The sequence below is a fragment of the Bos javanicus genome, chromosome 27 (genome assembly GCF_032452875.1).
Source record: "Bos javanicus breed banteng chromosome 27, ARS-OSU_banteng_1.0, whole genome shotgun sequence".
NCBI classification, from domain to species: Eukaryota; Metazoa; Chordata; class Mammalia; order Artiodactyla; family Bovidae; genus Bos; species Bos javanicus.
In genome coordinates this window covers 25,927,639-25,950,445 of record NC_083894.1, presented here as the reverse complement: position 1 = coordinate 25,950,445, position 22,807 = coordinate 25,927,639, and positions in this window count along the sequence as shown.

Here is a 22,807-nt window from a genome sequence, read left to right as displayed (position 1 = left end):
TATTACCTGCTGTGTTGGGGGAGGGGACCTCTGAATACACAGGGTGATTGAATGGATCTGGAGGCCTAATTTTAAGCCAGTCATATTCATATCCACCCCACTTCTCACCCTGCCCTTCAGAACCTACCAGTTAGTGCTCTTCCGCTCTCTTGGGTTCTAGTGAGAATATTCTTCTGCTTTACCTTGGCATCCTATCTGCTGACTATCGATATTAACTCCCCTCTTTCCTGTGAAGTCAGTTACCAGTTGCCCATCCACTTTCAGGCTCCCCCAAAAGTTTCCATCTCTCATCTGCAGTCATCTCCACAGGATTTCAGGAAGGAGCAATGATACACATCGATTCAATCCACCACGTTTAACAAAATTCCCTGACGTGATTTTTTTTAATGCATTTTAAATCAGGTTTATTGAAATATACATACAATAAGAGTTGCCCTTTTTAAGTGCATAACAGGTGAATTTTGATAAATGGACATAGTTGTGCAACATCACCTTAAGCAAGATAAAGACTGTGTCCACCACTTCCCAAAAGTTCCGTAGTGCACACGGGCAATCACATCCTCCCTCTACCCTGAGTTTCTGGCAACTATTGAACCATTTTCTCTTCTTATGGTTTTGCCTTTTAGGATGTTATATAAATGGAGTTTACAGTTATATAGTTATTAGCATGACTTTGGCTTCACTACTTAAAAAACCAGTATGGGAGGTAACATAGCGTCCAACCAAAGGATGTGCTCCATCACACGCATTGGCTAAAGTTCAGTGCAGTTCAGTCACTCAGTCGGATCCAACTCTTTGTGACCCCATGGACTGCAGCACATCAGGCTTCCATCACCAACTCCCAGAGTTTACCCAAACTCATGTCCATTGAGTCGGTGATGCCATCCAACCATCTCATCCTCTGTCGTCCCCTTCTCCTCCAACCTTCAATCTTTCCCAGCATCAGGGTCTTTTCCAGTGAGTTAGCTCTTCGCATCAGGTGACCAAAGTATTGGAGCTTCAGCATCAGTCCTTCCAATGAATATTCAGGACTAATGTCCTTTAGGATGGACTGGTTGGATCTCCTTGCAGTCCAAGGGACTCTCAAGAGTCTTCTCCAACATCACAGTTCAAAAGCACCAATTCTTAAGCATTCAGCTTTCTTTATAGTCCAACTCTCACATCCATACACGACTACTGAAAAAAAACATAGCTTTGACGAGACAGACCTTTGTTGGCAAAGTAATGTCTCTGCTTTTCAATATGCTATGTTGGTCATAACTTTTCTTCCAAGGAGCAAGCATCTTTTAATTTCATGGCTGTATTCACCATCTGAAGTGCTTTTGGAGCACCCCAAAATAAAGTCTCTCACTGTTTCCATTGTTTCCTCATCTTTTGCCCTGAAGTGATAGGACTAGATGCCATGATCTTAGTTTTCTGAATGTTGAGCTTTAAGCCAAGTTTTTCACTCTCCTCTTTCACTTTCATCAAGAGGCTTTTTAGTTCTTCTTCGCTTTTTGCCATAAGGGTGGTGTCATCTGCATATCTGAGGTTATTGATATTTCTCCCGGCAATCTTGATTCCAGCTTGTGCTTCATCCAGCCGGCATTTCTCATGATGTACTCTGCATGTAAGTTAAATAAGCAAGGTGACAATATAGACAGCCTTGACATACTCCTTTTCCTATTTGGAACCAGTCTGTTGTTCCATGTCCATTTCTAATTGTTGCTTCTTGACCTGCACACAGATTTCTCAGGAGGCAGGTAAGGTGGTCTGGTATTCCCATGTCTTTAAGAATTTTCCACAGTTTGTTGTGATCCACATGGTCAAAGGCTTTGGCATGGTCAATAAAGCAGAAGTAGATGTTTTTCTGGAACTCTCTTGCTTTTTTGATGATCCAACAGATGTTGGCAATTTGATGTCTGGTTCCTCTGCCTTTTCTAAATCCAGCTTGAATATCTGGAAGTTCAAATTCACATACTGTTGAAATCTGGCTTGGAGAATTTTGAGCATTACTTTGCTAGTGTGTGAGATGAGTACAATTGTGTGGTAGTTTGAGCATTCTTTGGCATTGTCTTTCTTTGGGATTGGAATGAAAACTAACCTTTTCCAGTCCTGTGGCCACTGCTGAGTTTTCCAAATTTGCTGGCATATTGAGTGCAGCACTTTCACAGCATCATCTTTTAGGATTTGAGATAGCTCAACTGGAATTCCATCACTTCCACTGGCTTTGTTCGTAATGATACTTCCTAAGGCCCACTTGACTTTGCACTTCAGGATGTCTGGCCCTAGGTGGCTGATCACACCATCATGGTTATCTGAGTCATGAAAATCTCTTTTGTATAGTTCTTCTGTGTATTCTTGCCACCTCTTCTTAATATCTTCTGCTTCTGTTAGATCCATACCATTTCTGTCCTTTATTGTGCCCATCTTTGCATGAGATATTCCCTTGGTATCTCTAATTTTTTTGAAGAGATGTTTTCCTCTATTTCTTTGCATTGATCTCTGAGGAAGGCTTTCATATCTCTCCTTGCTATTCTTTGGAACTCTGTATTCAAGTGGGTATATCTTTCCTTTTCGCCTTTGCCTTTTGCTTCTCTTCTTTTCACAGCTGTTTGTAAGGCCTCCTCAGACAACCATTTTGCCTGTTTGCATTTCTTTTTCTTGGGGGTGGTCTTGATCCCTGCTTCCTGTACAATGTCAGGAACCCCCGTCCATAGTTCTTCAGGCACTCTGTCTATCAGATCTAATCCCTTGAATCTATTTGTCATTTCCACTGTATAATCATAGGGGATTTGATTTAGGTCATACCTGAATGGTCTAGTGGTTTTCTCTAATTTCTTCAATTTAAGTCTGAATTTGGCAATAAAGAGTTCATGAACTGAGCCACAGTCAGCTCCTGGTCTTGTTTTGCTGTATAGAGCTTCTGCATCTTTGGCTGCAAAGAATATAATCAATCTGATTTCGATATTGACCATCTGGTGATGTCCATGTGTAGAGTCTTCTCTTGTGTTGTTGGAGGAGGGTGTTTGCTATGACCAGTGTGTTCTTTTGACAAAACTCTGTTAGCCTTTGCCTTGCTTCATTCTGTACTCCAAGGCCAAACTTGCCTGTTACTCCAGGTGTCTCTTGACTTCCTACTTTTGCACTCCAGTCCCCTACAATGAAAAAGACATCTTTTTTGGGTGTTTTTGCAATGGCTAAAACAAAATTTAGAAAAAAAAAAAAAAACGCATAATTCTGATAGACAGTACAGAGATTATTTAAAGACATTAGATCCAAACAGTGTAGATATGTTTAGATGAAATAATTAGGTCATAGTATACCTTGCCCACAGAAGACTTTGGCAAGACCAAATCTATTTGAAAAGTAAGGACTTTGAATCCTTTATTATTGTAGCCATAGAAATGGATCCATGTGTCCACTGGTGGATGAGAGAATCTTCCTGCATGTACAAAACCCCCAGATTTTGGGTCTCTGGTCACTAAGCCCTTTTACTTGCTTGAGATGGTAACCTCAGTTCTCTTTGGACAGTTACTACAGTTTGCCTGGGACTCTTGCTCATGAAGTCAAGAATCTTTTAACTCCAAGAAGGTTTAAAGTTGAGTTTAAAGGAGATGAAGTAGGTAGAATCCACAGTAGTATTACTCTTGTGTTAGGTTTAAGAAAATTGAAATAATCTTTGTGTGCTTATTGCATTTAATGTTTAAGACAAATTGATATTCATTATAAGTTTCACTTATTAAATTTATAAGAATTGAATTATTAGAAAGATTGTCTAAAAAGGGAGATAGTTGAAGGGCTTGAAAAGGAAATTGAATATATTAAATTTATAAATAGAGTTTAAGATGTTTAATTAACTAAGTTGTAAATTGTTCAACTGGAGTTGAGCAAACATTAATCAAAGGCCATCTTAAATGTGATTGTTGAAAGGAAAGCTAGGTTTTGGAATTTGTACTGTAGATAAATTAACTATTAATTAAACTTTCAAATAGCAAAAACTAGTCTTTTCTGAATCTAGATAATTGCCTTTATAGTAAAAAATAAACAAACAAAGCCCTTCATATTGATCCCGAAAAGGAAACCAAGACTCAAGAGAAGATAAGCAACTTGCTCAAGATCACAGAACTACTAGATGACATGTTTGATTGCCTCCAAAGCCAAAGTACTTAATCATTGGAATTATAAGTGTACAACCTTAAAAACAAAACAAAAAAACACTTCTCAGATACGTATAGTTTAAAAATCCCTTTCAAGAGGGGTACAATTTAGCATATCACTGCAGCTTATAAATCTCAATTGTGAAAAGAAAAGTACAGCCACCCCCAGGAGGAGACTTTGTATGTGTTTTGCTTATACAGAACATTAGACACTCCTTAGGGGTAACATTAAACTATGGACAGTTATTGTTGGAAATTAGCTTATTATCGAAATTAGAAGAAAGGTATATAAACTAGAATGATAGCCCTTAGGGAACATGACCCAGCTAAAAATTCATGCATGTTAATGCAAGAGGGGACAGAAGAACAATTAGAATATTCATTAACCGTTTCTGTTTATGCTTCTACCGTCAAACCTTAATATTTAAGTGAAAGCCTCTTTGATTATAGCAGCAAGAAAACAAAGTGTTTGCAATTCCCAACTAGCTGTCAATTTGTTAGTCTTGAATCTTGTACCAGGGAGCCTAAGTCCACAGCCTTTTCAATGAGCGAAAAATACTGGGAAATAGCCTGATTAGGAAAAGTGAATAGGTTTTCAATTCTCACAGACCTGGATTACAGGACTAGCTTTTCTTTCTTTCTTTTTTAAAAAATTAAAGCCATGTAATAATGGCTGTAGTATTAACCTTTCACGCTCAGTATTTGTGAAATAGAAATAATTGTGCCTACCCTTTAAAACTACTCTTGGAGATGTTCTGGTAAATCCTTAATCCAAGGAACACCATAAATGATAGCTATGGTTACCATTATTATTGTCTTCAAGAATGAAGACCTTAACTAGGGCAAATAACTTGACAATCAGAAGAAAATATAAAACTAAAACAATGCATTCATCTATATATTATGGTGTATGTGTGTGAGTGTATCGGTGTTTGTGGTATTGTTATTAGGGCTTTCCTGATGACTCAGATGGTAAAGAATCTGCTTGCAATGCAGGAGACCTGGGTTGGATCCCTGGGTCAGGAAGATCCCCTGAAAAAGGGAATGGCTACCGACTCCAGTATTCTTGCCTGGAGAATTCCATGGACCGAGGAGCCTGGTAAGTTACAGTCCATGGGGTGGCAAAGAGTTGAACACGACTGAGCAACTAGCACTTTGACTTTCAGTATTGTTATTATTGACTAGAGGGAAAGAAATCTACCAGATCCATTAGTTTTCAAAATTCCAGTCCATTGGAATTCCAGTGGAACCAGTCTGTTGTTCCATGTCCAGTTCTAACTGTTGCTTATTGACCTGCATACAGATTTCTCAGGAGGCAGGTGGGGTGGTCTGGTATTCCCATCTCTTTAAGAATTTTCCACAGTTTGTTGTGATCCACACAGTCAAAGGCTTTAGCATAGTCAATAAAGCAGATGTTTATCTGGAATTCTTTTGCTTTTTCTGTGATCCTGTGGATGTTGGCAATTTGATCTCTGGTTTTGTTGCAGGAAGGGGGACCCCTTCCAGGGCCCAAAACTGGGCTCTTGTCTAACACTCGGAAATGAATTGTCTGAGGAGACACATGTGCTGACAAAGCAAGAGATTTTATTGGGAAAGGGCACCCGGGTGGAGAGCAGTAGGGTAAGGGAACCCAGGAGAACTGCTCTGCCACATGGCTCACAGTCTCGGGTTTTATGGTGATGGGATTAGTTTCCGGGTGGTCTTTGGCCAATAATTCTAATTCAGAGTCTTTCCTGGTGGCACATGCATTGCTCAGCCAAGATGGATGCTAGCGAGAGGGATTCTGGGAAGTGGACGGACACGCGGTGTCTCCTTTAGACCTTTCCCGAACTCTTCTGGTTGGTGGTAGCTTATTAGTTCCGTATTCCTTATCAGGATCTCCTGTCATAAAACAACTCATGCAAATGGTTACTATGGTGCCTGGCCAGGGTGGGCGGTTTCAATCAGTGTGCTTCCCCTAACAGTTTCTCTGCCTTTTCTAAATCCATCTTGAACATCTGGAAGTTCACGGTTCACACACTGTTGACGCCTCGCTTGGAGAATTTTGAGCATTACTTTGCTAGCATGTGAGATGAGTACAGTGTGGTAGTTTGAGCATTCTTTGGCATTGCCTTTCTTTGGGATTGGAATGAAAACTCACCTTTTCCAGTCCTGTGGCCACTGCTGAGATTTCCAAATTTGCTGACATATTGAGTGCAGCACTTTCACAGCATCATCTTTTAGGATTTGAAGTAGCTCAACTGGAATTCCATCACCTCCACCAGCTTTGTTCGTAATGACGCTTCCTAAGGCCCACTTGACTTTGCACTTCAGGATGTCTGGCTCTAGGTGACTGATCACACCATCATGGTTATCTGAGTCATGAAGATCTCTTTTGTATAGTTCTTCTGTGTATTTTTGCCACCTCTCCTTAATATCCTCTGCTTCTGGTTCCTCATTTCTCCTTGAATGGTAGCACAATGGGGACTGAAAGAGCACTTGCTTGTCCTACAACCACCCCTGGCAAAAAAACTCTTAGCTCAGGTTTCCTGGAAACAGCCTCTAAGACAGAGATTTTAGAGTGTGCAAGAGTGTGTGTGTGTGTGTGTGTGTGTGTTTTGTCTGTTTCCCTGCAGTATTGTTTTTAAGGAGTTATATAAATTTGCCTGGTCTTTGTCCCAGGTTCCTGGCATAGAGCTTCAAAAACCCTTGGAATTTCCGGAGCGATAGGAGTGTCTTTGTTATGCTAACGATGTGAGTCAGGATGGGGCCCTAGAGTTTCAGGATGCGGACTGGATAAGGGCTGGTTAAGAGAAAGACCAAATGTGTGATTAAAGGGCTGGGTTTTTGAGCCAGCCAGACTGACAGGAGGGAAGGGAGGCTGGAGAATGAGTTTAATCATGTGCCCAATAGTTTAACCAATCACACCTATATAAGGAAACTTCCTAAAAACTCTGGAGTCTTCTAAAAGTTCAGTGGAGTGAGGAGAGGGCATAGAAACTGTCTTACCTTCCAAACCTTACCCTATTCATCTCTTCATTTGGCTAGTTTTCCTGTGTGTATCTTTTGTAATAAAACTATAATAATTAAGTAGAGTGATTTCCTGAGTTCTGTGAATCCTTCTAGTGAATTATCAAACCCAAGGAGGTCATGGGAAGCCCCAGTTTGTAGCCAGCTGGTCAGTATTGTGGTGGTCAGGAGGTTCCCAAGACTTGTGCCTTTGGGGAGACTTGTGTGCTGGGGTGGGTCATACAGAGGACTTCCCACATAACCTGTTGGGGTCCCCTTAACTCTAGGTGCTTAGCAGAACACTCAGTTGATGCTGGACCCATGGGGTCTTAAGGGAGAACAGGTGTCTCAGCAATACCTGTGAGGAAGTGAGGAAGCAAGATTGGGCAGAGGGGAAGTTGAAATGTAATGCTGTTGTGAGAAGAGCATCAGCTGATCCATGAGGGACTTTGAAACTTGAATGGCCCTTGTGAAGGTCGCTCAGTCGTGTCTGACTCTTTGCAACCCCATGGACTGTAGCCTGCTAGGCTTCTCTGTCCATGGAATTCTCCAGGCAAGAATACTGGAGTGGGTAGCATATCCGTTCTCCAGGGGATCTCCCCGACTCAGGGATCTAACCAGGGTCTCCTGCACTGCAGGCAGATTCTTTACCAGCTGATCTACTAAGGAAGCCCAAATGGCCCTTGAGGTATCTTACATTGAAATAAGAGCTCTGGCCATTTGAATCCTACATTTTGACCCTCAAGGAAGGGGCAGCATGACCTATGCAGAGGACAGTTCTTGGGAAGGGACTCAGCTGTAAACCACAGCACCCCACATTCATAGAAGCTGGGAACATAAGTGTACTGATCCTGAAGGGGGTTTGGGGCTGGTAACCACAACATCCAATATACCAACTCAGTTATGTACAGCTATCCAGGTGCTAAATATTGATGCAATATAATGCAATATAATATATTATAATGCAATATAATATATTCATGTAATATTAAGCATCTACACATATACATCTTTTCTCCATGGTCCAAAATAAAGTCAGCACCTTCCCTTGCTCTCCCTCTCAAAAGATGCTGAGCCAGATTCTCCTCAGAAAGAATGTGCATGATTGCTGCAAGTTTTTCCCACTTATAAGCCAGCCATAATTGTGTTGATAAAAGAATGTCATTCTTCATGTAATCTTTTGAAACCTAACTGTCCAATTAGCTGTATATTACTGTAGTTCATTTGTTTTGACTGCTACATAATATCTGTCTCTCTGACTATATTACAGTTTATTCATCTGTTCTGTTGATGGCATTTGGGATTGTTTTCATGTTTTTACCAAATCATGCTTCTGTGAGCATTGTTTATACCTGTCTCCTGTATATGTGCAACGAATTTCTCAATATAAGCTGAGGATGCATTGTTGGATAATAAAATCAGTTAACTTAGGAGATAAAGCCTGTTTTCCAGTTGACAGCCCTATCAGCAATGTAAAAGAAAGCCCATGGATTCACATCTCCTTTGACACTTGGTATTGTCCAACACATTCTGATTTTTGAAAATTGGACGGGTCATTGTGGTCTTGATTTTTACCTCCCTGATTTCCAGTGATGTTGAATATCTTCTCAGGCATTTATTGACTACATTTTCTCAGGAAAAAAACATCTATGTGTCTTGTTGATATTTAATTCCTTCTTGCAATCTTAAACCTTCCCATTAAGATCACTGTCTTTCCCCCTAAAGTTCCTCCTTTAGTGGTTTCTTTAGAGCGGTACTGCCGGTGGCAAACCCTTTTCACTTTGTTTTTGGAAGTGTCTTTATCTTTGTCCTCGTTCAAGAAAGACAGTTTTCATCTTGAACAGAATTCTACATTGGCAGCTACTGTCTTTCAGCTCGCTGAAGAAGCCACTCCATTGTTTACAGACTTCTGTTACTGCTGTTGAGAAGTTAGCTGTCAGTCTAATTATGGATCCTTCAAGAGCAATTGTTTTTTCCTGAGTGCTTTTTGTGTGTAGATAGATAGATAGATAGATAAAAATACAGATGGATGATCTATATCTATGTTTTGTATCATTTAAGACAATATTATTTAGGTATTGACCAATGATTCATCTTGTAAACAGATGTAAATGAATGGTATTATTAAATACAGTATAGTACTATATTTTCTCTTCCTTATGATTTTCCTAACAACATTTTCTTTTCACTAGCTTACTTTATTGTAAAGAATATAGTATATGATACATGTAACATTCAAAATATGTGTTAATCAACTGTTTATCAGTAAGGCTTCTGATCAACAGTAGGCTTGCAATAGTTAATTTAGGAGGAGTCCAAAGTTACAAGTGGATTTTCAACTGTGCAGGGTGTCAATACCCCTAACCCTCACATAGTTCAAGGGTCAACTGTATATCATATAGAAAGAGATTCATTTTAAGGAATTGGCTCACCCAATTTTGAACACCAGCAACACCAATTTTTATAAGAAGTGCAGACTGGCCAGAGACCCAGGAAGAGTCCGTGCTGCAATTCAGATTGTCTGCTGCAGAATATTTTCTTCCTTGGGGCAGTCTGTCTTGTTCCATTCAGGCCTTCAACTAATTGGATGAGGCCCACCCACGTTATGGAGGGCTATCTGCTGTACTCAACACCCACTGATTTAAATGGTAATCTCTTCCAAAACAGTGTCACTGAACCATCCAGAATAGTGTTTGACCAAATATCTGGGCAACGTGGCTCAGCCACTTTGATGTATAAAATTAACGATCATAATAGTTGAAGAAAAGGAGGCTTGGAGGAATTCAGTGATTTGCCTGAAGTTCCAACTCTTACAGCTATATACTATTGTCAAGGAGGGGGAATTTCCCCTTCTACCTCTCTTGAGTTCTTGTAGCTGGACTAGTAATAAAACTGACAAAAGATGGATTAACAGGAGAAAAAGAAACAAATTTTAATTCATGTGCATAGGGATCTTATAGAAACGGAAACTAAAAAGTGGCCAAAGCAGGCGGCTTTTATATTTTTTAGACAGAGAAATAATAAATTTGTGAAGAACTGACAGGACAAAGAAACTTAGGTTTTGGGTGTTCAATTAGTGAAGAATTTAAACAGAGTTTGGGCTTGAGGCAGTCAATTAAGGAAATCACAAGGTTTGTTTATACAGGCTTCTTGGCTCGAATTCCCTATTTCTAGTGATAAGGGTGTCTTTCTACTGCCAGATTCAGGGAGTGCACGTTTCTCACGAGATTTATTTCCTGCTTTCAGAGAAACAGAAAGGAGAGTCAGAGTGCTCCTTCTGCACTGTTTCTTAAGTAACTTTAATTCAAAATAATCCATATGCTATGAGGTATATTTTGGGGCCACCCACCTTCAGACCAACACTGATATGTGTGTGTGTTCGCTCAGTCACTCAGTCATGTCTGACTCTTTGCGACCCCATTGACTATAGCCCACCAGGCTACTATATCCATGAATTTTTCCAGGCAAAAATACTAGAGTGGATTGCCGTTTCCTACTCTGGTTGGGATCTTCCCAACCCAGAGACTGAACCCACGTCTCTTGTGTCTCCTGCATTGGCAGGTGGACTCTTTACCACTGCGCCCCTGGGAGATCCAACACTGTTATAGTACAGTAGGAATTGCTCTCCAATGAGGAATAGGTAAGAGATTTTTACTGAGAGGAGAGGAGCCCATGAGGGCAGGAGCATGACTCTGCAGTCAGTAGGCTGCATTCCACTGCTGTCTGTGCCACAGCTTCCATTCACTAATCCACCCTTTCTAAATTTGTGGAGATTAAATAACATTGAGCAGAGGACTCACCACTTCTATTCAGTCATTGCTAACCAATTTATAGTTTCTAGGATAAGACAGGAAAAGGCAATGGCACCCCACTCCAGTACTCTTGCCTGGAAAATCCCATGGATGGTGGAGCCTGGTGGGCTGCAGTCCATGGGGTCGCTAGGAGTCGGACACGACTGAGCGACTTCTCTTTCACTTTTCACTTTCCTGGAGTTGGAGAAGGAAATAGCAACCCACTCCAGTGTTCTTGCCTGGAGAGTCCCAGGGACGGGGGAGCCTGGTGGGCTGCCATCTATGGGGTCGAACAGAGTCGGACACGACTGAAGCGACTTAGCAGCAGCAGGGTAAGACACCTTGCAAGCAGTAAACACGGTAATTCGCAATGCAGTAGAGGTGTCACATCTAAGAGTGTCTTGAGAAAGATGCTCAAACACTTGAAGAATAAGTGAATTGCCCTGAGGTGCTTGATCACCATCTGTTTGGTTATATACATGGATTTTAAAAATTTCTTCAGAGCTGACTTCGCCTCTATATATCCACCTGTCAATCTGACAGCCCAACCTTCAGGTCATAGAGACATCTAACATCTAACACCTAATCTGAGTGGTTGGCTTTCCCTGTACTTACAATTCCCAAAGCTGTTGTTCTTGCACATCTTCCCCATCTCAGGAAGCAGCACCTTCCAGGAGCTCATCCAGGAGCCTAGAAGTCATTCTTGGCTTTTCCTTTACCTGAAGCTCACACTAACCCAACGCGGACTTTGTCGATTCTGTTTCCAAAGCATATCTCGAGTTCGTCTGCGTGTCTCCATCTTGCCTGCTGACACCTTGACCCTGCCATCAGTGTTGCTTCCCTGGACAACTGGTCCAGTATGCAAGTGGTCTCCAGCACCCAGTCGACTCTGTTACCATTAAGAGGAATCTGCTCAAATGTAAACTTCAACATAACATTCACTAGCTTAAAATTCTTCTTCCGTGGCTTCCTGCTATCCTTACAGTGGACCCCATCGTCCTGCCCAGTTCTCTCGTCCATCGACTCACTTTCTTCTTCCTCGTGACGCCTCTCCATCACTAAGCTCCAGACACACTGCCTTCTGTTTTCCTTTTTGTTCTCCAAACCCTCTAGGCCTTTCTTTGATCTCAGGCCTTTGCACATGCTGCTCCTGCTGCAGAGAACTTACTCCTGAATCGCAGGCTGACTCTTCCAGCAACTTTGTTTCAACTAAAATATTTCCTCCAGAGATTCCCTCTCAGCCATTCATCTAAAGTAAACCTGTCCTCCAAACCACCTCCCCAACACTCAGCCTCCCCGACTTGTATGATAACCTACAAAGCGGTTATCATAATTGGCTACCTTTTAAATCACTTGACTATTTATTTCTATTTTGTCTGGTCTTTCTTACTAGAATAACATTTGATGAGAGTAAGGATCATCTCTGCTTTGTTCACCATTTTATGTTCCATGCCAAGCAATGTAGTTGGTGCTCAGTAAATATTGAATTAATGAAAAACTGAAGACTTTTTTTAAAAAAAAATGTCAAATTGTACTCTTGAATCACAGGCTTGGAATCAATGCTTCTCTAACTCCATGAGTTTCAATCGTAGACTTGTTTGATTTTTGTGAGATTGGCTTGCCTCTTTTTCCTGGATGTGTGGGAGGGGGTAATCGACTTCTATAGATGTGCTTCTAGTCATTTGTGTCCTTATTACAGTTTTCCCAACTCCCGGCTCTTTTTAAATACATGTGGGCAGCTTGCTCTATAAAAGAACTTTCTATTGTGAATCTTTTTTTTTTTTTTTTGGCAAATGGAATGACTCATTCACTGATTTCTTCTGGACTAGCTTAAAGACAGATATACCTGAACTGCATGCATTTATATTTGAAAAACTTTGAAATTCATTTGACTTTTCGCGGTAGCTCTCAGTGGTCCTCAGCCAGACTGACTTGATGCCTTGGGGGCTCTGTTCCTGGCTTGATTTGCAGGGCTCAGCCAGATTTTCTCATCCAGCTCCCCAGACTCATGATTAGCACAGCCTGAGAATGACATTAGGTTTCTCCCCCAGAGAGTCATCTCTCCGCTAACTGAAATGCCATGAAAAGCAACGAAACTTTGACAGAGTATTATCATATTCGTGATAACTTGAGAAGCCTTTGTGATCACTTACGGTTAATTGTCGTCTGACTCACTCCGGATTCTTTATGCAAATCCACTAACCCACCCTTGTATCCCCACACCCCTGTTAGTCCTCAAATGCCAGGCTGGTGCCAGCTCCCTCTGAGGCCAACTAAAGGGAAGGGAGGTGCCCCTTCCCTCCACCCTACTGATGCTCAGCCTCACGGCTCTCCCTCTGGACCCTGGGCTCTTGTGCTGGTGTTCCCACCAGGCTTGATGCAGTACTCGGCTCTCCTATCCACATTTTGGACCTTGGCTTCCTACCCAGCCTCTGGCCTCTGCCATTCTGTTTGCTGGCATCTCCCACAGACAGAGATAAGTAGTGCCCACCCCCTCCCCAACTCCTCCCCCGGCCATAACCACGTCTGCACACTCTGGCTGCCTAGCTGGGGTCCCCACTGGACAGGCTCCCCCTACTCTGCAGAGGCTGGGGGACTGGAGGAGACTTTATCAACGTCATCCTTAATGGGGGGAAAGATAGACAAAGAACATGCTGTTTTTTGGTGCTTCAGAACTGCCCAGAGAAGAAAAGAAACTAAACCTGGGTGTTGGGGCGCAGAATTTCTTACTTAACCGCAACTGTGCGTGGGCAAGACCCGTCGCATCTCATGACTCTCCCACCCACGCTGCCACCTCCACTGGACTGCAGGCTCTTCTGTCCAGAACGGGGAGGAGTTTCAACATCAATGCCACCCAGTGCCTGATGAGCATCCGAATAGCAGGCACCCCCTGCAGCAGTTGACTCTGTGGCCCACCAGGCATTTACTGAATCCCAACGAAGTGCCAGGTAATGAGCTGGTGACAGCCACATTAAGACACAATCTCTGCCCTCAAGGAGCTCACAATCTGAGGAGGGACTCATATAACAAAGCAAACAGTTCCCTAACAATGATAGTTGCCATGAGAACAATTATACAAAGAATTATTGGCACAGAACGGATGGGATTGTTATCTTTGCTTGGAGTAGGGTGGTGGGGATCAGGGAAGGCTTCACAGAGATGGTGACCCCCTGAGCTGGATCCTGAAGAATGAGCTGGAGTTTTCCAGAGAGAACCAAGGGCGTGCTATCATTGAGACATGGAGGCAGGAAGGGTTTGTGGGATGGTGAATTTTTCAGGCCACAAGGAAAGGAGGGAACAGAATTAGAAGAAACTGATGGACAGGCTACAGCCAGAATTGGGATGTGAAAGGAAGTGGGACTTCATCTACAGGAAATGGCGGGGGGGCGGGGGGGAGGACTTCAGAATTTTAAGCAGGACAATGACATAAGCAGGACTAGGTTTTAGAAAAACCTCTCTGTCAGCAGCAGGGGAAGACATTAAGAGGTTGGGGGCAGGGTGAGCAGAAAGGATAAGAAGTTGACATGGGAAGGAGCAGGAAGAGCAGCTTGGAGGCTGCTGTCTGGTTCTGCTGTGTAGTAATGAGCCCCGGACACGGGTGGTGATATTGAAAGTGATACAAGAAGAGAGCCCAGAAAGAGTCTGCAAGTAGAGATGGAAGGATGCGATGATGGCTTTACACGGAACAAACAGCAGATGGAGGAGCAGGGGACAATGTCATCCCACCTGCCCTTTGTAAATTGCTCATGTCTCTCAGGACACATGGACGCACGTCATTATTTTGTTTGGATTTTGGGGGTTGTAGCCCGTTTGCTTTTTGAAACAATCCTCAAAGTTAAAGAAAAATTGCAGACACAGAAGAAAGAACTTTCCCCCCCAAACCACTTGAATAAGTTGTCAACACAATCTTCCATCAACTCTGAGCTCTAGTGTATTTCTGTGCACAGGGCATTTTCCTCCAGAACCACAATATAATCCCGAAGTCAGAATGCACATGGGTGTGTTACCAGTCTAACCTTCACACCTCATTCACATTTTTCTAATTTTCCCATCATGTCATTTAAAACAAAAAGGACACAGTCCAGGATCACATGTTGCATTTCATTGTCATGTCTCAAGACTCCTTCAGCCTGGAGCAGTTCCTTGGGCTTTCCCTGTCTTCATGACCTTGACCCTTTGGAGATTTTCAACTGGTTATGTTGTAGAATGTCCTTAGATGTGCTCTCACTGTTGGAGAAGGGAGTTAGTCCCTCACGATGAGATTCAGGTCATGCTTCTTTGGCTGGAATATCTGAGAACTGATGCTGAGGCCCTCACGTTGACTACTTTTGGGTGGTACCTCACTTTAGCAATACTGGTGCTTAATCAAGTTATGATCACTTGATTAAGATGGTCTAGTTCTCTGACCTCAACATCACATAGCCTATGTCCTCATGGACATGTAGGTATTCCAAGAAATGAAAATTATTACTCAGGTTAAACATGTATCTTCAAGGAATGCAATTGTAATAATAAAAATGTGCTTCAGTTACTGACTCACAGATGATCCTTGTGGCCCCTGAGGCTTCCTAAAAGAAATACATGATTTATACACCCAGAGCATCACCAAGATGCAGGCATCGTCTAGCTCCTCCCTACTCCCTCCATCAGTGATTCACCCAGAGAGGAAAAAGGATGAGCCCTTTCTCTCTTCCAGCAGAGGAGACCTTTGCTTGAGATTTACCCTGGCAGGAGTCACCATTCAGGACCCTTTCTGGAATGTTCTGGGTAACAATTTGAGCTCTAAGAATCTAGAGCAGGAGTATTCAAAGCACAGGGGTGGCAGCAGCATTCCTGGGAGCTTGTTAGAAATGCCAGTGCTTGAGTCCCACCCAAACCACCTGAAGCAGCATTTGGGGGTGGATCCCAGGCTCTCCAAGGCATTCATGTCCTCACCTGCTCTAGTGCTTTGGTCTGGGTTCTGGGATCCTACATTTCCATCAAATGCCCAAGTGATTCTGAATCTCTGGCTCCAGAGACTGCAAATTGCATACCAAACCTGGGATCTCCCAAATCAGAATCTGCATTTTAATCAGATCCAACAAGGCTCAAATGGCCATTAAAGTTGGAGAGGCACTGCCCAAGTGCTCTCTCTTCTGAGTTGTATCCACAGCCCTTGAAGAAAGTCAGAAAACAAAATGCCCCTCTGAGTTGCTTTGCAGTCGATTGAAATGAAATTAAGCGGGTTGTTGTTGTTCAGCTACTCAGTCGTGTCTGACTCTGCAACTCCATGGACTGCAGTATGGCAGGCTTTCCTGTCCTTCACTATCTCCCAGAGTTTGCTCAAACTCATGTCCATTGAGTTGGTATTGCCATCCAACCACCTCATCCTCTGCCACCCCTTTCTCCTCCTGCCATCAATCTTTCCCAGCAGCAGGGTCTTTTCCAGTGAGTTAGCTCTTCACATCAGGTGGCCAAAGTATAGGAGCTTCAGCTTCAGCATCAGTCCTTCCAATGAACATTCAGGGTTGATTTCCTTTAGGACTGACTGGCTGGATCTCCTTACAGTCCAAGGGACTCCCAAGAGTCTTCTCCAGCACCACAATTCAAAAGCATCAGTTCTTTCGTGCTCAGTATTCTTTATGATCGAACTCTCACATCCATACATAACTACGGGAAAAACCATAGCTTTGACTATGCAGACCTTTGTTGGCCAAGTGATGTCTCTGCTTTTTAATAAGCTATCTAGGTTTTTCATAGTTTTCCTTCCAAAAAGCAAGTGTCTTTTTATTTCATGGGTGCAATCACTGTCTGCAGAAATTTTAGAGCCCAAGCAAATAGAATCTGTCACTGTGTCCACCTTTTCCCCATCTATTTGCCATGAAGTGATGGGATTGGATGCCATAATCTTTGTTTTTTTAATGTTGAGTTGCATGCCAGTCTTGAAATTAAACAGGTACTTTTAGTAAATACCTTTCCAGGTTGATAACTTAATTAATTAATATTATTAATTGGGAATTAGTATCTTAAGAATTTATTACCAAATTGGGGCATTTGCACATGCTTTTCTCTTTCTGGAGTGATTTTTCTGGAAAATCATAAGATCTTGTCTCAATGTGTCACTTTCTCAGGAAGGTTTTACTGACTGCTGACTAGGCCGAGTCCCATGGTATGTGCTTTCTTAGCACCACAAGTTGTAATTTTACATAAATTCATGCCTGTGTCCTCTTTTGTAAGTGCATGGGAGTAGGTACCATGTCTCATTTTGCTCACTTTTATGTTTTACCACCTAAGACCATGTCTGGTCAACAATAGACTCTCAATAAATATCTGTTAAATGCAAGAATTTAGTAGGAGCCTCAAAGATAAGCCCTAATGATTCCCTCATCCTGGCATTCATGCTGGTATATAAATTCCCTCCTTTTGATTGTGGGCTGCATATTGTGACAGAATAATGAGCTGTCACTTTTAAGACTAGTTACAAAAAGACCATTGCTTTGTTTTTCATATCTTCTCTCTCTCTCTCTCGCCTGTCATTCTGAAGGATGGCAAGTTATAAACTCGAGTGTTATAAGTTGCCGTGTTATAAGATACCTCGTAGAGAGGTTCATTTGGGAAGGAACTTGTGTCTCTGGCCAATAGCCAATGAGAAACCGAGATTCACCAATGATATGTGAACGAGCATAAAAGCAGATCCTTCTTCAATTGAACCTTCAGATGAGACCTCAGCCCTAATCAACCCTTTCACTGCAATCTTGAAGAGACCCTGAGCCAGAGCTACCCAGCCAAAGTGGACCCAGCTTTCTAACCCATAGAAACTATGAGATAACAAATGTTTGTTGTTTGAAGCCATTATGTTTGGGGCAATTTGTTACACATAAATAGATGACCAATACAAAGTAAACTAAGGAATATTACATTAGGTGTCAGACAGTTTGCATCTACTGTCTTTAACCCTCCTCTAAAGATAATAAGTTATCCCTGCTTTACAGATGAAGATATGAATGATCAGAGAGACTGAGTAACTTGCCCTGGTCACAGCTTTTAAGTGGCACAAGCAGGCTTTGAACTCATATCTGTCTACCGCCAAAGCTGAGATCTTTTCAACAAGTCACTCCACCTCCACACTTAAGCTTGAGTTTTCACTTTACACAATCTTTGCCAAGGCAGAAAAGGGGAAGGAGAACTTCCCAGTTCTTCACATTCATACGGTATGAATCATCCTCAATTTTTCTAGGTAGTTTTAGTTCACCTTTTTTTATGAATCTTTCACAAAGATATTACAGACTGAATTTTGATCTTTTTCCAATTCCCACCACCACCCACTTAAGGTCCATTCTTCTGATTTCTCCAGCCTCACCCAAGGCTGGGCCAGAGTCATTTCTCAGACCTACCATCCATGACTCACTACAGAAAATGTCGTCCTTTGGGGAGTGGTATGAAAACTGGGAGATTGGAAGGAGGAATGAGTCATGCTCCACACACTTGATTTTATGCTTTATTTGATTAACTTTCCTTGATGACCAGCAGAGTCATAGGCCTTCAGATTTGGCCAGAAGAGAGAAATAGTGGGAAAAAACAGTATGGGAGTAGTAGTAAGAATCCCTTTGAAATTCCACAATAAAAATGATAATTACAGAGGATGAGGATTGCAAAGTAAAGTCTTGAGCGTATATCAATACACATGGCTGAGTATTCTTGGCAAACTCTTTGTCAATAGGCTTAGTAGCAGAGGGGACCCCCTAGGATTTGGGAGAAAAGGAAAATCTGCTGATCTGAAGCAGCTGCTACTGGTGTGACAATTATGTGACGTCTCATGTTAATCTTTAAAATTCATGCAGAAAGATGCCATTATGTTACATGACAAATGCACATTTGTTCGATACAAAGAGATAATGTCTTCCCCAGATTTTCAAGTCCGATTTATATTCAAAGAAACTCCCCATTTCCTTTGGCTTTATACAACTCCCCCACACTCACCCACCCACAGACCCACACCCAGTATGTATGCAGAGAAGGAATTAAGAATATGTTTTTTCCATTGCTTAGATTGCTTCAAGGAAGAATGACTTTGTCAATAAAAAACAATCTTTCAGGGATGCCCTGGACAGAAGTATAAACAACATGTTAAGTTACCTAAAATAGAAAATCAATTCTAAAGCTTCTGACAAAATTCTAGATTTATGAAATAACAGGGATTGTCCTAGAAGATTTGTTTTTTCTTTTTTCTCTCTAAGCTTGTTCTCGTCTTACGGATAGCTCTGCTATTTAATACCCTCTTGGCACTAGGCTTATTTTCCTCCCTTGATTGCCTCTGAATGTACTGTAATCCTCTTTTCTGGTTACTGTGCCTTTTAGTACAGGTAAATCAACTGTATCCAGTGGTGAGACAGATGCCACATGAAAGGAGGAAGTTATATTTACTTTATCTGACCTGTCCCTCACCTCTGGGGTTGAGAAACAGATATTTGAAACAGTCCAAGGGCTTCCCAGATAGGGCAGTGGTAAAGAGTCAGCCTGCCAATGCAGGAAACACAAGAAACTGGGGTTCAATCCCCGTGTCAGGAAGATCCCCTGGAGAAGGAAAGGCACTTCACTCCAGTATTCTTGCCTGGAAAATTCCATGGAGCCTGGCAGGCTACAATCCATGGGGTCACAAAGAGTCAGACATGACTTAGTGCACGCACACACACACACACACATACACGGACTCAGATATGTGGAGGAAACAGATGGGAAACAAGTGAAGCATTGAAGGGTTGACAAATTCCAGCTCTTTGATTTTTGTCTTCCTGGGAGTGGTTGGGATAGAGGAATAATAGGCTTACGAGTAGGGGAAAGTTTGCAGTTTTTCATATTCTTCTTTGGATGTTGACCAAAGGAAGGATGTGGGTTGGAGGTGTTCATTTTTTGTTTTGTACTCTGACCTTTTTCTCAGCCACTGCACACTTTCAAATATAGGGGCTTCTAATGGATAATTCTGCCATTATACATCAGTTCACTCAACAAATGCATATTCAATTCAGTTCAGTCGCTCAGTCATGTCTGACTCTTTGCAACCCCATGGACTGCAACACGCCAGGCTTCCCTGTCCATCACCAACTCCCGGAGCTTACTCAAACTCATGTCCATGAAGTTGGTGATCCCATCCAACTATCTCATCCTCTGTTGTCCCCTTTTCCTCCCACCTTCAGTCTTTCCCAGCATCAGGCATATTAGTACCTACCAAATCAGGCTTGAAAGGAAGTTCATACCAAAATAACCGAGCAAATGAATTTCCACTAGAGAAGTGCTCTATGCCTTTCTCCAGATCTAGAGTTCCCATAGTTGGCACGCCTGAGGGTTGGACTAGCCGAGCAAATTAACACAGGCCTGGAGATGAAATCAGAGACTCAGACAGGTAAGGATTCACACAATAAATAGGCAATCCTATGGGCAATAGACAAGACTTAGGTGCAATATTTTGCAAGGAATTTGTAAAAACCCAGCTCATTCATCTTTAAAATCACTTATTTATTTTTATTTTTGACCACACTAGGTCTTCTTTGCTGCACACGGGCTTTCTCTAGTTGCGGTGAGTGGGCTTCTCATCGTGGTGGCTTCTCTTGCTGTGACGCACAGGCTTCAGGGCATGTGGGCTTCGGGAGTTGCAGCTCTTGGGCTCTAGAGCTCAGGCTAAGTAGTTGTGGCACGTGGGCTTAGTCGCTCTGTGGTATGTGGGCTTCTTCCTGGGCCAGGGATCGAATCCATGTCCCCTGCATTGGCAGGCAGAGTCTTATTCACTGCGCCACCAGAGAAGTCCCATTTTTCCTTTATTCATCAAGCATGTATTGAACACCTACTGCGTGCCGGGCACTTCCCAGGCACTGGGGACACAAGGGTGAATTGCGTGCAGCCCCTGCCTCCCAGTTGCTCCCTGTGCACGGAGGAGCAGGTGTGCACTGTTTCCCCCTGCACAGCTGGTGAGGAGATATGGGAGGGACCGGAAGCCAGCTCACAGCCTCCCAGAATGCTGGGACTTCTGCGGCAGAGAAGTCCCACTCCGTTCCCCTGTCCTTTCTGAGCACAGTGAAAATTCCCAGGATGGCTGCTGTTACCTCTTTATTTAAGAAGGCTTCACATGCCTCCAGACCACTATCACTTCCTTGTGAAATAGAGCTTTCTTCCCCAAAGTTTGGCAAATCAAGCCTGTTATTGGGGAAGGAAGTCTATGACCAGAAAGGGCAAGAAATGCCTTCATTTACTGCCTCTGAACCCTCAAGCCCAGTCCAGAGAAACCTGATGCACATGCTCCAAGATAAACATCTCTTGAGGAGTCAGCTCGTCAGTGTTTCAATATTTATTTAGTAATCTTGCTATATTCATAACATTGTAGAGTAAATGCTGTATCCTCACACTTGGAAACTTTCAGTAGAGGTGGGGATATGAATCAATGTATTAAAATAGAAGTTTTTAAAAATCACACATTTAAATGGTACACTAGACGTGGGGAATGATGCATAAGAGGACAAAGATGTCCTGGGAAAGGTAAACAGAAAGGGTTCACCAGAGAAGATTTCTGAGAAGAGGTGTGCTTAGAACTGGATCTGGAAAGACCACAGTGTGTGTGGAGGCAGGCTGGCAGCTGACCTCCTCTGAGATTCCATTTCCTCATCCAGAGAATGGATATAATACACACAGCTCATAGGAGCTGTGGAAGGACGAAATTCAGTAGCAGTTTCCTGGGATGGTGCCCGGGTGTTTAGGAGGCATCAATGAATATCAGAGTCCCTTCCTTGTTTTATTTTATGCTACTACTCACATTTTTTTAATATTTAATAATAGATATTATCTATTCTTAAATAGGTAATATTTATATCTATATAATATAATATCTATATAATAATAGATATCATTTCATGGAAATGAAGTATAGTGACTTCTCACATTTTCTGTCTGGAGCAGGAATTACTTTCTAAAACAGCAGAATAATATAGTTAAATATTACAGATTTAAAGGAAAATGCATGGAAGCAACCTAGATATCCACTGACAGATGAATGGGTAAAGAAGGTGTGGTACATATATACAGTGGAATATTACTCAGCGGTAAAAAGGAACAAATTTGAGTTAGTTGAACTGAGGTGAACGAACCTGGAGCCTGTTATACAGAGTGAAGTAATTCGGAAAGAGGATAACAAAAATGGAATCTAGACAAATGGTACTGATGTACCTATTTGCAGGGAAGGAATAGAGACACAGACGTAGAGAAGGGACTTGTGGACACGAGAGGAGAAGCAGAGGGTGGGGCGAATTGAGTAGCATTGACATATACAGACCACCGTGTGTAAAATATAATAGGGATCTGGTGGAACCTGCTGTATATCACAGCATGCTCAGCTTGGTGTTCTGTAATAATGCTGGACCTCATCGGGATAAGAAACTCAAGTACTACATCCCGGAAGTTGTTTACACTGGTATCTACCCACCTTATGCAGGAGGAAGAGGATTCCTCTACTCCGGCCACCTGGCCATGTAACTGACCGGTTCCTTCTCTACCCCATCCATGATGTTTATACTGGAATGTGCCTTCAGAAACATGGCCTCACTCCAGAGAGATACAAAGGCTTCAGGACATTTGATAAAGAAGAGAAAAGCAGGAGTAACATTTGTTCCTATGTAGATTTGATGTTGGTACATAGTAGAGAACCTCAAGAGATGATTGATATTTGGTCTCGGTTGCAGAGTGCTCATTTAAAATGCTGAATTATGTGCAAACTACATTTTACATAGAAATATATCTCAAATAGTTCCCATTTGTGCTCTCGTCCATTAGAGGTCATTTCTATGTAAAACCATCAAAATTGCCTTTATAGGTCATGTCCATTTGATGGCCTCTAAACCCTTCAGTTCAGATGGTAAAGCGTCTGCC